The sequence below is a fragment of the Mya arenaria genome, chromosome 1 (genome assembly GCF_026914265.1).
Source record: "Mya arenaria isolate MELC-2E11 chromosome 1, ASM2691426v1".
Taxonomy (NCBI): domain Eukaryota; kingdom Metazoa; phylum Mollusca; class Bivalvia; order Myida; family Myidae; genus Mya; species Mya arenaria.
Window position 1 is genome coordinate 61234805 of NC_069122.1, and position 19286 is coordinate 61254090.

Consider the following 19286-nt stretch of genomic DNA (forward strand, 5'->3'; position numbering starts at 1 on the left):
AGTAAAATTGACTTACCCTATTTACAATCTCTTGATTTCCGAAAACGTTGTGTGTTTCATTCTTGTTTCAAGGCGGTAACCCCATCATTTATTAACAACAAACACGATATTTAAATACTTATGTGGCCTGTTTTTGCTGTCCTGTGGCGTCTATTGTCCAGTTCGTTGCTCCTTTTGCATCCTGCTCCTTTATAGTGGAGTTTGCTAAAATAAACGGTTCGTTAGTCAGGGGTATTTTATATACAATTTGATACCTGTTGACCTTTATACTAGTGGTTTTGTTTAAAACTAATGCCATGTATTATCATGAAACAATGTGTCAACTTTATTCCCTGAGAAATAATACAAATAAGATTATTCGTCATTGATATATTAAAATATATGTCATTTCCCGTCAGTTGAATGACCGAAATAATTGTATCAGTAGTATATTTTCGATCATACATTTAACATATCAGTAATCACTATTGATCATGCAGAAACTGTCATCAAATTTTATATAGGGTCATCAATCATCAGTCTTAATTCAACCGTCAATAGCCCGATTATTAAAACAAAACTACATGTAAAAAGATACATCCATTCATTTTATTCAGCTTTATTATGAACTTGGAGAAACAAAGTAAATATGTTTTAGATAAGGGCTCAAAAACATTTTAGTTAGAGGAAGACATATAGAACACTTAACCAGCCGAATGACTGAATAACCCTTTAGAAGTGTATAATCTAAACCCTTCAACCTTTCAGAAAATCGCATATTAATTTGTTTGTACGACAGCCGATTTGAACAGTACATACTTCAATGCAATAGGACCAGCTTATCAAGATTCCCCCGACTATGTACGTATACTGCCTAGACACCCAGGACTATGTAGGTGTTCTACCAAGATACCCAAGACTAAGTAGGTATTCTACCAAGACACCCAAGACTATGTAAGTGTTCTAACAAGACACCCGATACTATGTAGGTATTCTACCAAGATACCCGAGACTATGTAGGTATTCTACCAAGACACCCAAGACTATGTAGGTGTTCTACCAAGAAACCCAAGACTATGTAGGTATTTTGCCAAGAATCCCAAGACTATGTAGGTATTCTGCCAAGAATCCCAAGACTATGTAGGTATACTGCCAAGATAACCAAGACTATGCAGGTATACTGCCAAGATACCCAAGACTTTGATAAGATACTCAAGACTAAGATTTTAAATTCTAACCTTTGCTTTACTGCAATAAGAAACGGGCATACAACACCTCTAATTGGCCTTCCAAACAGAAGATTTTAACCAACAACTGGAATTAAAAGCTTGTTGAGCGAATTTAACACACGAGATCAATAATAACGTTATTGAAATGCTTATAAGTTATTAAATATAGTTAGTTTATATGAAAAAATAGATTTTAGTTTACGGTTGTCCTTTCGTGAACAAAAATACGCGGATACGATCATGTCATTGGTCAGTCGAGGAAACAGTTTAATAATGATAAAAGCTTCAGTTTAAACAGTTTCCGACCACGTCAAGAATAACAGGGGTTCTCCAATACTCTTGTTATACTGTATCCGGAGGCGATTGGAGAGCGAGGCAATGTAGTGAGTCCGTGATATGCTTCATACTCCCACATGCAGCATGTTATTGAGTGAATAGGTTGATTTACGACATATATGGTACTAGCAATGTGACTTATGCATTATTATATCGTTAATATTTCAGTATTCCAATTTCATTCGTCCTTAATCACTAACGTTTAGTTGATTCGAACAGGAGCAAACTCGAAAACATTGATAAGCTGTAATATCGCAAGCACGTTTAGAACAGAGTTTCATCTTATATGTAAAACCGATCATTTAAATACATTTGATAATCTTTTCATGCAAGGTTGAAGCATGGTACATTCAAATTTACTCGATGAGGCCGGGTGCCGGAAGGAGGCTTATATTCACTAAAAGGGACTCCCGTTCAGTTTAATTAATCAAATAAACTGTTTCAATTTTTGCCGTTATTTGGCGTGTATATATAAATGCGTTAGTAACAAGATCCTTCCAAAAGAGTTGCTTTAAACGATTAAGTCTATATAGAGCCTATTTTTACTTTAGGTCTACACTGTTCTGATTGGCTTCTCCATTGTTCCAAATATGATTTTTCCTCTCATGATTAAGCCCATAGAATAGCTTCGATTTCAAGCGCTCAGTGTTTTGCAGAAATACAATATCAAAGGATTTCTGCCTAAGAAAGAGAACAACTTTCTCTCGCTTATTTGTATTCCGTATTCCGTGAATATTCCATGAACCGATGCAATAAACCATAGAGTACCATCAGAGAATATCAATATTTTGATGAACCATATAGTTTACCTTGATTGATGAGCCTATCAGTTGACGGATACAAAGCTATACATTTACGAATCTTTGATCTGAGCGTGGAGAGGTCGAGCTTTTCCAAGATATATTCCCCAAGAACAGCTGGTAAGTTGACGCTCAGTGCCGACTTGGTTAAAAGAATGCAAGAAGGGTCTGATGCATCATACAATGACTTTCCTTTTTGTAAAAAATGTCGTCATGATCGATTTTAATCCATCTTTTCTTCCTAAAAACTGTTATATATTAGTCTTTAAAATGTGCCTCCAGTGAGATTTGAACTCACGACCCCTGGTTTACGAGACCAGTGCTCTACCACTGAGCTATAGAGGCTAACACACATAACTAGCAAATTTTATCCTTTTTATTTTCCTTCTCAATTTATTTTCAAATCTGCGTTTGTCAATTTCAGCCAAACAGTTTAATGTATTACAAAACTATATTTTTCAGGTATTTTAGGTAAAAATTGGCCTTTGGGACAATTTGGGACAATTCTTTTACAAGCAATTTAAAATTTATATATACAATCACATTGCACATTGATTATTAAAATAATCATCTTTACATTGAATGTGTGCACATGTAACTATGCAGTGAAATACACAAATGCCACACAGACTCCCTCACATCGTTGCTCTGCAGCAACTTTTAACAAGCCATATTAATGACATAGCGCATTGCAGTGGTAAAATCTAATATAACTTTCAAATGCTTACTTGCGAGTGTTTCAGAAACAATAGGTGATGTTTCAGCTGGTACGTTTTCACCTCCCATTAATATTAACATTTTCACAAACAAACCCGCATCCCATAACACTAATAAAACAATGATGCTAGCAACACTCCAACTTGGGTGTACCTAAATTATTCAAATTGTTACATTTTTAGACTTTGGTGATCTGTTTGTGTTTGTTGCAAGTACACCATCACGAGATTTGACTCAATTCAAGATCCTAAATGAACACTAAGTGTAAAGTTAACAAGATCGACTAATTCAAATTGATCAACAACCCAAACAAAGTCATCAATGTGACATTATCTGCTATTTTCGAAAGCATTCAACTGTAGTTAGTTTCCATGAAAATTGGCATCAATGAATCCACTGCAAGTGTTCCTTGTTTCACATGATAGAATATACAGATATTTAAGTAAGCGAGACAAAATGAGCCAGTGCATTTGGACGTGCAGCAATTTGATAATGACTTGTCTCTCCATAGCAATCTTAAAAAAATACTTGGTGTTCATCAGCTACCTTTATAAAGTAGTGTGTACGTTTTATATTAAACAAACACATGTAAATATCTTGTCTCCTTATTATCAAGCCTATGCATCACCCTACATTTGTCTGTTCTAATAGACCTCAACATGTTGTTGTTTTATTATGGAATTCGAGCTGTCGTTTTTCTCTTTCCAACCTTTTGAACTTGATTTATAATTGAGTTTTTCAAACTGAATATAATTTGTGATCAAGTCTTTGGAATTTGTAATAAAGCATATAATTAAACACGTGTATTATCCGCACTTTTATGATTCATGTTTGTAAATCCATTGAAACCAATTTAATTCATTATTTCTTTCAAAATACCAGCTATTTTATGCCATCGTATCTGTGAAATTAAGGAGTAAGGAGACAAAATCCAAGTAGTCTTGAATATGCTTTAATTAACAATGTTGGAGAGGAAATCGATAAAACTTTGAAACATTATGTCGTGCAATTAATGATTGAATTACGAATACAATATGCGTCTTTCCTATATTCTTATTTCGTTCTTATCTTAAAAACTTATACATGGTCACTTCAGCCATTAGTTTGTTATAAAAACAACGTTTACTTGACTTAACTTTTTTTATCTTCTGTGTTTGTCAATTTCTTCAATTTCCTTTAACATTGAACAATATATTTCAGCAATGTAAGTTATACTTCTTTTTTCTTTTATTTCTTCTAGTTGCAAGTTGGTCTCTCTTAATACCATCATATTAATTGAAGTAACACCATTTTGTATTACAGAAACAGAAATTATCGTTTGAATAAAACCTACATTGTCTGTCTAACATCGGCTCATCATCTGGTATTACGTACTGGTAACCGTTCAGAATTTCAACGTTTATTGGGCTTCTTAAAAACTCCGCCTTCTCAGAATATGTATTTGTGTTAACAATCTTTGAACGTACTTTTCTTTACCATTGTAGTATAAACCTTATTTATCGTTTTGAATATAGTTTAAGTTGTTCAAGGCGTCTAGCGACCACAGATTTGTTTTTTTAAATGCATGATAACGGATATATTGAAACGGCCCGTTTATTATATGCACTATAGGCGTTAATAGCTAAACATCACTCGGTAGATGCATAAAGGGTCAGACCACACATGTATCTTAATAGCTTTATCATTAATTTATGAAATATTGCATATTGCGACAGTAAGTGAAATATGACTTCACTGAAACCCAAAGTCACTGTGGTTTAAACCTCAGTATGTGAACTAAACCTCAATACTCAACCTTAACCCAGAATGTTTTAATAATACAATGGAAACTTCAGGGAAAACCCCAATAATATAGGTTAAAAATAAACCCTGTTTCAAGGCACAAGACAAAGGCCCTCGCGACAATGAACTTAAGACACAGACATATAAACATCACATAGACTGCTACAAAAACCATAATCAGACAAGGCACTCATCGAAATTGCATTACTAGTAAATGCTAAAATAACCGCCTTTGAACAGTCAGTGAGACACGAGTCCACTGGAACCCAAGTATACTGGGGCTTAAACTTGTTTGTATGGTTATAATCTTACACTAGTCCAAACAAAAATGTTAATTGGGCAGGGACAGATGAAACTGAACATATACTGCGCATAATGCTTAATGCATTTGCAAAACAGGAAGAACTTAAGTGTAACCTCGTAGTTTGCTGAAATCTTTCTTGTCGGATTATGCAAATGTGTAAACAATTTGCATTCGGCAGTAATTTATATATTACGTATGTAGCCTGTTGTTTTTCGAGTTTTGTGCTGTTGTTCCGAGTTGCATGTGTGGGATGTTTACTTTGCTGTTTTGTGTTAAAGGCGTTGACGACCCTATGCCTTTGATCGGTGTGTATGTTTAAACTGCAAACTTCTAAACTTCTGTAGTTGTTCATATAACAATTGTTCCATATCACAAGACCATACTCTCACATAGCATCATATCAAATAGAGTTAGTAGTATATTGTTGTGATATCTTGTTTCACGATCGTTGTTAAACGAGTTAAGTTTCAACTTTTGATCATAATGAGCGCGAGTGTTTCCCTTGTATCTTGCGTCATTGTACGTCCACTTGAACATATTGCTTCGATAAAATGTACTTGTATCCTTTTTGGGGGTAAAAGGCGTATGTTGAATTGTTATTGAAAATACACTTATCAGTTTAAACAATTTATCAAATTTAAGGGGCTCGGTTCAACTCCCAAATCATTTTTTTAACAACGTCAAATGTGTTTCGCCTATTTTGACATTATTCACAAAATAATATATCTTAAATGGTGTGGTTGCCCGGTCCTTTTCGTCTAGCGGCAGCTAAGCCATCTCTACCATATAAAGTTGGGGGCGATGAACACCCTGCCAAGAAAACCTATTTGTCAATGTTTGATGATAACATTTATTTTAAGATGCTACTAACTTGATATGTAGAACGGAAAAACACAAGAATGCACCATTTAAAAAAAGATATCATTTGAATGATTCCCCAATATATGGACAATCCAGGTGCACGTTTCATTTATGGATCAGTAAGTCTTATTTTAAAAGACGATCAATGTGAAAAAACATCATAGGCGACAATAGGCTGATGTTTGGACAATATCAAATTTTGTTTAACCCAACGCAGGCTTCAGCTCATTTAGCCGAAATATATACAGCAAAATAACCAAACCCTTACACTAAAACAATTTCAACTTTCGACTAACTTTTATAAAACAGGCCCCTAGATGCTTCCCTGTTCTTAATTGAACCTCTTACTTTAAATGACGGTATTCATCGGATTGGTGGCTAGATGATAGCTACGGTAGTTGTTTTTTACTACCAATCCTACATGTTCAATCAGAATAAATTCAGATTACTGTCGTTGGTCAATTCGTTTTACTACTTCGTAGAGATTCTCCAAAATAAAAGACTGGATTTATTTGTATTTTATGCGTGCCCTAAATTGGAGATACAATTTATTCATGACTGTTTTTTAAAATTTAAATAATTTGGTATGCTGCACAAAGACTTTGATATACAAAGTTTGTATAAAGAATGATATTTCTTTAAACAAACAATATAGTATATTATTCTTCCAAATCGCCTTTGCATGTTATCATTTCTTCAGATCCTAACCGTGTTCTTAACAACGCTTTGCACGCATATTTATTATGACACTAAGCAGGGTTCTTAAGTACCGTATGCATGCAGATTTCTTATCAACCTAGGTTGGTTGAACTTCGTTATTAACTACAGTACGAAACAGAAAACAGTTCATCTCCCCAAGCCCATGAATTCAAAAGATTTCATGGATGGTCTCCTAACCACTCACACAAAAAATGTTTTTAATAAATTAACACATCCCGTTGAATTCGAATGAAAAGATCGGTTTGCCTCAAATGTACGATGGAACTGCCATTTTTTAAATAAAGCCATAATGGTAAAGCCATATAGAAATATGATTAATGAAAAACAATGTTTTGTTTACTTTAGACTATCATAGATGCGTATTTTGTAATATAAATGGACTAAAAATCTTCAAATAACTTATATTAACAAACGATTGTGCAGTTTAATAATTATCTTTACAGCGTATTAGACTTCAGCGGCTCTGGGCCAAGATGGAAGCATCGAATGTTACAAATGTAAGAGATTTAATAATAGAAATAACCCGCATTGTAATTTTCAATTCTTTTAGGGTTATCAGTTTAATGAAACGTGTTCTTGAATCTTTCATCGGGAGGGGGGGGGGGGGGGGGGTCATTCAAGTAATTTTTTTTTTTTAAATATCAATTAATATATGTTACAATCGTTGTATTGAGGCTTAATACATTTTGTTCCTCGTATATGAAATTATTGACATTTTACTGTATATTAATGGTTGTTTCTATAATATATATTTCATTTTCATCATTCGAATCAGATCTCAGCCTAGTCTTTGAAGTGATCTGCCTCAAATGGCTTTTCCGGAAGTATTTTGATATAATACTGTCAGTTTTGCAGAACCTGACCTAAAGACATTACTCGCGTCCCCGCAAACCAAATTACTTTTTTTCTTTTTTCTTTTCGCATACTTGTAAAATAGAGTCATGAGGGAGACTATTTTATATCACCACGTCTGATCGGGCTCCTGTAGCCATATAACGTCTGTTTCAGGAATTATTTCCCTGTTCATATTTATAAATAGGAGTGTGGTTCTGTATAGAATCGTTTTAGTAAATACAATTTGCAACATATTTAAATAGTTTAATAGGTTGAAACCTTAGGTGTGAGTTTTTTGCAAGAAAATTTCATCTATTTTATGTCTGGAAGAGTGCTTTAAACTAACATATGTAGAGGATAATTATGTTTATTATATACCCATCTTAAATCCACACGTAATATATATCGCAAAATACGGTAATCCGTATTCCACTCCATTGCAATACGGCCGCATTCCACTCTTGTGACGTCACGTCATAACAAGTATCGTTGCGCTATGTTAAAATGACGTCATCAAACAAAATAGTGTGTCGTTAAAATGATATTTATTATGAAAACATGTGGCTTTTAAGTGATCTAACCAGTAATGTATATCATGAAAGGGTTATTATTGCTGTGTTTTGATCCGAAATGTCGTATTCGACTCTCGTGGATTTTTGCAGATTTTGATTTCACTCGGAAATCCGAATCTGCAAAATTCCACTCGAGTCGAATACAACCTCCCGAATCAAAACGCAGTACTAATAACCCTATTATATTGACTTCGCCTTAGATTTTCTTTAGTCAAACATGCAATTTAATTCAAATAGTGTCCTTTGATTGAAAAAGTGCGACATCATTGAACCAATGCCACTTGCATACGAATCATTCCAATAGCAAGGTGTCGTGTATTTTTTGCTTTATTAGAAACTTGACCAAGTGATTGTTTATCTACAGTCAGTTGGTTAAGTAACCGCGAAAAAGAACATCCTTTCTATTTTGATAAATCAGGAAAAGCAAAATCCGTTCTTCAGAATAAATCAATTAGTCCGCGAACCATCGACCTCAACAAGCACTCGACCAGAAGGTACTATCACTCTGCATGATAACAATACTGGCAAAAGAACTCGACATGTACACTTACCCAATCCACAAATTAAAAGAATGTGCAGCATTCCAACGACAGTCAATTGTATTTCTCACAACATAAATGATTTATTTCTTTGTCGATAAAGTTCTTAACATCCGACACTTTAGTTCTAAATAACAACTAGAAATAAATCCGTTGAACACTTCACAATCGTTTATCAACACACTCGTGTTTAGAAGTTGAAGTTGAACCCTGCCTGCGCCTTGCAGAACAATAATTATTGTTACATGAATAGATTACTGTTTGGTGACTGTTCCGTTAATGTACTTTTAAAAGCTATTCGAATTATTTCGATGCCACTACTATGACTGTAAACGTACTAAAACATTTGTATAGAAACTTTTTTGTCGCCATTTCAACACTGCAAATGTAGTGTGCTGATTGTTTATTTAAACGTTAGGTAGTGTGTTTTATTAACATAGTAACATGATAAAAAGTATACTTGGTAAGTGCTGAGGATAGAAAAAGGTTATCTGGCTCGGCTACGGTATTAATCGGGTTCGTATTCGAACTGCTTGGTTTTGTATTATAATTCGATTTTTAGCATCATAAAAACTAACCAACATTTTTATTTAATGTTCATGGTACAATTTTCTGTACAGCTTAATGACAATCGCGTCACACTTTTATGGAATACAAATCATATGTAGAATGTTCTAGAAATACTCTTATTATTCGAATGCTGGTTTGTGATTGTTTGCATTTGTGTTCCATGTCTTTTGCGATGACCCAGTGCCATTAATTGGAGCTTATGTTTAAATGTGTGAATACTTTTCATGTACCGGAAATGAAAGGGTAACACCGGTCGATATCCATTCAAGTCAATATGAATAATCCACATGTAACAAGACGAGTATGTTTGAAACAAGTTCGCGACTTAATTGAAATGATGGTTAAACAATTTAGCAATGGTAAATATATATGCAACAAGACACTGCCAATATGTGCTGTGACCAACAAAAATGATATACAATGTGCAATCATAACACATATTCAAGGAAATATTCATCATTGCGTTTACTATCTAAAAGTAGTGAACAATTAAAAATCCAGGTATGGTATACATGTTTAATTTAGTTAAGTATGATTTTATGCCTTTAAACAACATTATTTGGTTTAAACGTTTCTTGGCTGGCACCTATAGTTTCCATTGTTTTATTTTCATCATATTGTATTGTGGTCACATGCACGATTTCTTAATTCTCAGTCTCTATTCCGTGATTGCTTAAAATTCCAATGTCATACTTCATTCTGCAATGTATGATAGGTGATGCGATATACCACAGTATTTTGCAATAAGTTTTTACGTAACTTTTGAGCAGTCAGTGTTAACCAGATGTGACTTGGAGTTATCCGATGAGAATAAATTCAGTAAACTGTCTTAAGACAATTACATCCATCACTTCGTGGACATTCTCCGAAATGAGATACTGGGCCAACTAGACTATTTGTAACCTTTACGCGAAATGCAGAAAATGTATTCATGAATCGTTTCCCGTGTTGGAATAATTTAGTATCTTGGACAACGTTGTTGATATACGATCGCCTCAATCTTATAAGCCATGAATATTCTGCTTTATATTTCAATTTGGAATATTCCATGGAGTTTGTACATCAAAGTATGCTTGTAAAATGTATATTCAGTTCATTTGGACTAAAACATAAAGTAGTATAAAAAGCACTTGCTATCAAAGACTCATCGAGATCAAATGATAATTATATGTATGCAATGAGCATAATCACTTAAATATTTCAAAAACAAACACCATTATTGTAACGCGCATGTCTTCCAGCAAGCCTATCATCGGCGTCTTGCATTCCAAATTGGTCGCAGGGAGCTACAAATAAATTCCTCCGGGCAATAATTTTACATATAACAGTCTATATAACTTCCTCTGTGTTGCATTGACAAATTGTCTTTGCGTAATGTCAGTCAATACAATCAAATCAATATCAGTCCTGCTCGAAGGTGATTTGTCTCATTTATATTACATTTTGACAAACGTTTTCGACAGTAGTTTATCCATACCATCGGGCTTTCTAAGACAACTTTTAAACTATATTGGTGCTTCGTTAATAACTTGGACGACATTGACATAGGAATCATTCAAATTATGTATATACTAAATATATATACTTACATGATATCAATTTTGGTTTAAACAAAGCAAAAGCACAGTTGATTCCATTTTTGTTTTACAATCTATCATTCACAAAGTAATACAAATTCAGCGAAAACAATGTATTCACTTTCATAGAATGAAATAATTTATAAGAATTGAAATGACTTAACGACTTGAAATTATAAGGCATTAAAGTATGATCAAATTTATGGAAACAGCTATTGGTTGAAAAAAGGGCTTTTTGAAATATGTGAAAATGTTTTAATCGATGTACAAGCTGGTCAAGTTATATGAACAAAAAGATGTCAATGTATCTGACGTTATATGGGAGTTAAACAGGGAAAACATTATTACCACTAGTTTCCATTACTTTATAAATGATATATCTACTCATATATATACTAATATCATTACAAACTACAGATATTTATTTTGTTGGTTGATGACAACATTTATGCAAAAAGCTACAGAAACAAGCTCAGTAGCAAAAAGTTTAAACATAAACCCGGTTTAGAGACACTGGGCAAACGCCAAAGACATAGAACACACAATCCATACAATACAGTTTTGTTTGCATAATCTACTACTTGATTAAAAAAAAACTTTTAAAGAAAGTTGATAAGTGCAAAAGTGGAATATTACGGTTATTAATTAAAACGGTATTAATTAGTTAATCACTTAATGTTGTTATCTAACTTAACATATTTAGAAGACAAATAACAATGTTTATCAGCCGCAAAATGTCTTAACCGACCAAGCATTAAAGGTTATGTATTCAATAAATCTCTATATAACTTTGTGTCACTGAAGAGAAGTAGAACACTTAAACTATTCGACAGCATGATAATGCACATACGTATTTACGGAGCAGACATAGTGTGGATTTTATGAAGCTCATATTGAAAGAGTATATCTAAATTCAAACTCAAATGTTTCTGTGTATGGCAAACAGGGGGGGGGGGGATTCCGTTAGACAGTGCACGTAAGGTGCAATTTCTAAAAGTATTGTCACCGTAGCTAACCTTACGCTACTGAGATGCACGAGGTGTACGGGGATCAAGTTAACTGTACTATTTGAGCATCAAGGGCATTAGAGGTATATCAATTGCTTAATAATATAGCTTCTATGGAATAATGATGACATTTCATTGCTCCAAATAACCATAGTATGCTCAGCTTACATAATTACAATTGATTGCCATTTTAGAATATCCATCTGATCGTAAATGTATATTTGCCAAATGAATTCTGTAGAAGATGAATTTCACTTTGTTTAGTATGGCATTTTCACACTGATATACGGAATGTTATTGCCTGGTTGGCTAGATATGTTTGTCATTGCCCCATCATACAAAACAATAATTGTTATTATTTGCTGAGCAGACTAGTACCTAAATCAAACTTGCTAAATTTGTATATTTATCAACTATAAAACGGGATAGAGTAATAAACCAATGATATGTTTAGCTCGTTTTTTAGTGTTGTGTTTCAATTTTCTACTTCATTTGATTAATGTACGTTAAGCATTTAATACTAATATTTTAGCATTAGCCTCAGCCGCTTAACAGCATACCCGCTTTTGCCGAACTTGTCTGACATTAAAGTGGGGTTGATCAATATATTATCATTATTATTATTATTATTATTATTATTATTATTATTATTATTATTATTATTATTATTATTATTATTATTATTTCGTTATACGATGTGAACGAATAAGGAGGTTTATAATACTTTCGAGTCGCTACATCAGTGTTCAAGCGAATAACATGGTGGGATCATCAATTAAAATTATGAACTAATTAGTCTTGAATTAACGATAAATCCATAATATAATAACAATTTGTCATTATAATATCATGCTCTTCTTAAGTATGTATTTAAATGATACCGCCATATATAAAGGCGATTAACTTGAAATGTGTTTGCTAAGAAACAAATGAATTGAACGGAATTGAAATTCAGTTATGTTTTGTTTTGTTAAGGTTTTGTTTTACTCCATGAAACTTGCTCTTCAACAACATTTTAACAACAAGAGATCGTATTCATGAAAAAAACGGTATCTGTCGCATAATTTATTAATAGATTAATGTCAGTGTCTTTCTTTGTAAAGTACCAATTGAACCAACTTTGATTATAACATTAAATAAACGCATTAATACCAACATGAATATATCATAATCCAGCAATAAAAAACCGCCGTTTGAAAGTATATCTTTAGTTTTGCGCTTTAAGTAAATATTTTATGTTAAGTATGTTTATATCAATAGCAATGTCAATGTTTATATCCAAATTAAAAAGACTATACTTAGAGTTACGTGTGTGATGGTACGCGTACTGATTAAGGAAAAATAATACCAATTTCCACGAATAACGTCTGTGGACTAGTGTATTAAGAACTCATTTCAAGATTACGAGCGTGTTTGCATGCAGACGCACTCATTTCCTGTAAGATTCTGCCCACATTCGTTTCATGTATCTAAAGCTTTTTCCGGTCTAACGCATTCGTTTGCTTTATTACTATTAAGTTTTCTCAAGTTAATGCATACTCTGATAAGATTTACCTTTTAAATTTTTACTTTATTCAGGATTGTTGGTATAACAGTGAGGTTGTGCACGCAAACTGGCTTAAACCCCCATTTTACTGACCGTTTCAAGGCAGTAACTAGCAATCCTTGATAAACACACCTAGTTTTTCATAAAAAGAATTATATGTCTCTGTATTTAACCCTGTGTGATTATGGGGTTTATGTTTAGATTTTTGGCTACTGAGCTTGTCTATGTAGTTTTTCATATACATATTGCATAGACGAGTGTTTATCAGCTGATTTCTCCTCAATGTCAAATTGAAGGATAAAAATTGAAATCAATATAAACACAATTATAAAGGAAAAACCGTCAATATTCATCAATATTTGTCAAAGCCATTATATTTTGAAAAAATAAAATAAACAAGCGCAAAACAATTTTACATCGGGATTGTATCTCTCTAATTGCAACGTTGTTACCCGAGGATATGGTGAAACCGTCTTTGCTTGTCAACCACCATGTCCGGCTTGGTGATCAAATGCAACTCACATACGACCTGGTGAAGTGGAGAAATGAGCGCGCTGAGCAGTTCTTTCAACGGACATCAGATGTTAAATAAATGGATAGATCGATATAGTTTTAATTGGCATTTTATGGTCGGTGGAGCAGTGAAACGAAATATCAACCGAATAAAAGTGGTAATACTGTTAAGCGAGTGGTATATCTGAATCAAATCGACTTTAAGTAGAAGCAATAAATGGTCTTGAGAACCTTGACCCATCAAAAGTAATCTCCGTTTTTTAGAAGCCGTTATATAGGAAGTAGTTATTTTTTGAAAGAAATGGACAGGAACTATCAAGAAAATGCAATTGTGATAAATCATTTCCTGAGATTATTTTATGATTCATTTAGACGTAAAAGTAAGATCTTTACCACTTTCATATTATAGGGATCTTATATAGATAGCACAACCGAGAACCTACGCCATGCAAAAGCAAAACAGAGAAGATATTTCGTTTAGACTTGATAGGCATTAATATTTATTAAGACTATAATCTAAAGCATTTGCAATGAATATCAGAGACGAAAACATTACAAAAGATAACAAGACTGTCAGATAAATACATAACAATCATATCACGTGACTATAATTGAAGTTGAGCCATTTGCATGTGTCACTCCGGGTTAAGGGGACTTCTGAAGTGTTGTTGTGTTATGCCTTGAGTTCGGCGAATATGATACAATCATGCAACGTTTGGATATCACAATCTTTTAGTATTTTATTGGGAAACCAGATAAAGTATTGCATTTCATCAAAAATCCATGCATAGGCGAAACCGTTTTCAAACAAAAGTAATTTTACTTTGTTGCCCATGTTATCTTGGCAGCGGCGTCTAATGTTCTGAACAAAAGACAGGTGATTGGTTATCTGCGATTTTTCCTTTGTGTTAACGTGTAAATAGCGTATAGGGGTTACCGTCCACATTCGCTGAGTGCGAAACAATTTGTGACATAACGATTACGGCATGTCACATATTGGCAATAACTTGAATGAATACGTTAATTTTTATACTGAAGTGATTGATCAAAACCTCTTAAAAATAACACTGGTTTTGCTTCACCACAGATTCGAATAACTTAAAAACGTCAACTGGTTGAAAATAACTGAACCCTTTTGGGAATATGTGATTATTTGCCACTGCCTTCGATGCTTGTAGCCGAAGATTATTTTTTTTGTCTATATATCAGTGGGATATATTGAATGTATGCAATCGACTATCGGCTTTCAATAAGCACACTGCTTAATCTTACATTTAGTCTTTAAGTTTTATAACTCAACAAAAATGCTGAAACATAATGAATATTAATCTTAGACATTGAGAACACACTATGCGAGATCTTAATTATTCGAAAGGTGTTGCTAGGCTGGCTTTATTCACCTTTAAGAATCATGAAAATTGAACCTAATATATATGTTTGAACTAGTACAAGGAATATGACAATATCGAACGTTTATATAATTGTATACATTTTGTATAAGTTTTTTACAGAATAGTCGAACGTAGTTAGTTTCACATGACTAATTTTCAACACACTTGGGCAATGTCAATTAAGCATGTGTAAGCAAAAAATTAACTTTATTTAAGCATTAATATTAGGGAATTAAGAGAACTAATATGTATTAGGTGTAGAACATTTCGCGTAAGATTTCGATACATAAATGAGCAATTTCTTATCGGCGGTGATCTACTAAAAGATCATTTCTTGTTCGGAAGACTTTCTGTTCGGATCAATAAACTGGATAGGCAATTAATACCATATCTCCTGTCACTTGCATACAAATCGGTATAATAAGAACGTGCCGTGCAAAGTTTATTAGGATAGTTGACCACGTGATGTTTATCTACAGTCAGTTGGTCATGTGACCGCAAAGAGGGATTTTTTTTTATTTCATTTCTGAAATAACAGAGGTAATGCACAAGTAATGCAGTCTGAGAACAACCGACCTCAACAACCGAACCAAAAAAGCTCCATCACGCTGCACGATGATGAGACTGGCAAAGATATCGGTCAGAAAATCTACATGTTCATTTACCATACCCGCAAATGCTGAAAACTGTACAACATTCAACGATAGTTAATTCCATTTCAATGGTGAATGGCAAAATCTCAATAAAGTAATAAAATCATTCTTTGCCGGTGCAGTTCTTATCATCCAACATTGTATTGTGTAAAATTAATTAATTAATATTGACGTATCAAATGCTCGTTATTTGACTATAAACGTATTGAATAAAATTGAACAGTTTGGGGAACCATTTTGAGGCACATTTAAACATGTGTACTAGTGTGCCGATGAGAGTAGGGTATAAGGTTGTCCCTATTCTTTTAAAGGTACTTGTATTTCTAAAGTAATTTTTCGTTTTTCTATAAACAAATTAACATGATTAAAATAATACTATGTTTGTACCATGGATAGAGCAAATTTATCTTGCTCGGTTTCGATCTTTATCGTATTAGCCGACATTAATCCATAGTTAGCTTGTACAGCTCATACGGGCTTTGGAATATATACAAGCAATTTCTTATCTTTCATACTCGATTTTCAGTACGAGGTTTATTTACTTCGATCAACATTAAAATGGAAAAACAGTTTTTACCATTTAACCCTAACCGAGTACAATAACATCGTGACCACGATGCGGCCTTATCTCGAGAAAATAAATTGACAAAGGCGTTTTACAGTTATTTGCAATAGCTTTCGCTATTATCGCTACAAGGATTCCAGCGGTCATGAAACTATGGTATCAAAGCTTTGCAAACTAAAGCTTTGCAATCTAAACTAGTATTCGTAATTTAAATTCTATTCATTTTATAACGATTTTATAGAAGGTATAATACTTTATAATAAGCCACTCTCGTTGGCTTTATGTTGCACGTGAGTGTAGAAGTGTGCTGTGGGGGAAACCTTACAACGCGACACGACCGCCGCTTCATCACCGAAAGGTTGTCAATCGGCTGCAAAGTGGTTTACTTTGGAACTGCAGGTGAGTACAGCTATTAAACCAATAGTAATATATGTCACCTTCCAAACAAAATTGAACAAGTTTAATAATTAATTCAAATTAATCTATTTCAGGGGTAATGAAACGACTCATTAGAGAGAAACGAGAGAAAGTACTAATTATCACTGTTACAAAAATGAAAACTTCTGCTATAATATAGACAATTTACCACTCACACGAGTTGTCGTTCTTTGATAATGAAGGTTTGCTAAAAGGGCTTTCATTTGACATGTTTGCTAACATGAAGATTACTTTCCCAAAGTGTATCGAGATACACTTGTTTGACCGTTTAATGAGACGATCTTGTTCAACGTTTAAAAGAAAGATCGTGATTTGTGATACGTGAGATGATTTTAATTTCCAGTAAGAATCCGTTTTCATCATAGGCATTTTGTTGCAAATGTTGTCAAGGAAACGATTTCACTGGCATGTATTTGTTTTATTGTTTTCAATAAAACATATTGGAAATGACAAAAATGAAACAAAACACCAACAAACACAACAACTATAAAGAACAACTATCGTGTTACCAGCCCGATTATTTACTAAATGCAACATTTTTAAGTGGTAAGCAGGTATTTGTAATGACCCACTAAATTATAATCTATAATAGTAAAACTTTCTTAACAAATAATCGTTCCTTTAGATGTTTGATGGGTGATGTTATAAAGTAGTAACGTATGAGATCTGATATAACTTATTTTAGGATTGTTAGTTAAAGGACTTCTATGAAGAACTACCAAAATACGTTCATTCATTTTAAACCCACGTAAGGTCAAAATCGCTACCATTCGCTTTATGTTACGATTCTTTTCAAAAATGATATAGGTCTTTCTAATGATAATTGAAATTATGTTATTTTAAATGAGAACATATTCCGTAGTATTTACAGTTTTGAAAATATGCATAGAATGTACATATCTAACCCTTAACCATGCACAGTTAATTGCTTTTCCGTATTAAAATACAAAATATTCGAAGTGTTATATCCAGAATGAACTTTATAAAAGGCATTTTTATTAACTATAAAACTATAAACGAGCATACTTGAACAATTTGCAAAAAAATTAAGAACCAACGACTGGAATGCTTAAAAAACGGATATATCGACAAAGCTATTAATTGCTTTACTGAAACATTTATAAATATCGCTGAGAAATGTAAACCTACTCACTATGCAACAATGCGTAATTGAAATAAGCCATGGTATAACTCTGATATCACAAAGTTATCTTACAAACGAGACAAACTAAACACAAAAGCAACCCGATCAGGCAACTCGTGTGACTTAAAAATAGTTAGAAATAAAATATAAAATATTTGTTCAACATATAAAAGAAATGATCGAGTTTATTTCATCCAATTAGCGCCTACATTTAAACACAGCAGCAAAGGCATTGCAATACCTCCACTGCAATACCTTCAATGAATATTTTGGTTCAATTTCTATTATTGACGATAATAATGTGCATTATTACCAACTTAAGAACGAGGACGAATGTGAATAAGGTCAAGTTAATTAAATGTGTGTCACGTAACAGAATAGAATGTGACGTAATACGTTATATTTAAGATATAATTAAGATTTAATTAAATGGATATGTGTCTACATACTGTATATTTAGTAATGTAGGGCATATTTGATTGACATTTGAATATGAAAATGGTTGACAGCCGACCTGGTACAAATGTACAAAATGGTCATGTTAATTACAAAAACGTGTATTCCTTGGGTTGTAAAGCTGTCATATTCAGACCACAAATTAGTATAAGAGAAATGATTTTGGATGTAAAAGGACAGTTACAGTTGGCTTAGGCCAGGCAAGCAACGCGGCCTTGGGTCCTTTAATGGACGGCAGTTAGGATGTGGGATTACCTTAAATGTCATGCTGTATTATATACTGATTATTATACTTAGAAAGAACGTTGAACAATAAAGACTTAGAACACTTGAACAGTTGTTGGGTGGTTACTGAACGAACTATCACGAAAGTTAAGTGAGCGTTGGCGTTACGTGACATGTGTCAGAAGTAGGAAATCTCATCAATAACATTGACATTAGTAAGGCAAGAGGTCCGGAAGAAATGAGCCATAGAGTGCTTAAACATACTTCATCAGCTATAAGCCTAAATGTTTGTGATGGCCACACAGTCCTAGTTGAGTAGTATCAACTAGGACTGTGTGACCATCACAGACATTTAGGCTGAACACTGTTAACTAATGGTGCATGGTTGTTTGTCAGAATAGGAGAAACAAAATAATACATTATTTGATTTTGCTCAATAGTAAGAACTAATCAATACATTTCATTTGCCATCCGCCTGGTCAAAAACTTTAACAAGCTTTATCCCATGATCTACACATATGTCATAGC

The 19286-nt window shown here is 33.3% G+C and overlaps 1 non-coding gene across 1 annotated transcript; it reads right to left on the reverse strand.

Annotated features, from left to right (window-relative positions):
• Positions 1-2617: 2617 nt before the first annotated feature.
• Positions 2618-2689, reverse strand: Trnat-cgu (transfer RNA threonine (anticodon CGU)). The gene has a single exon. It is a non-coding gene; the product is annotated as a tRNA-Thr (tRNA).
• Positions 2690-19286: the final 16597 nt, after the last annotated feature.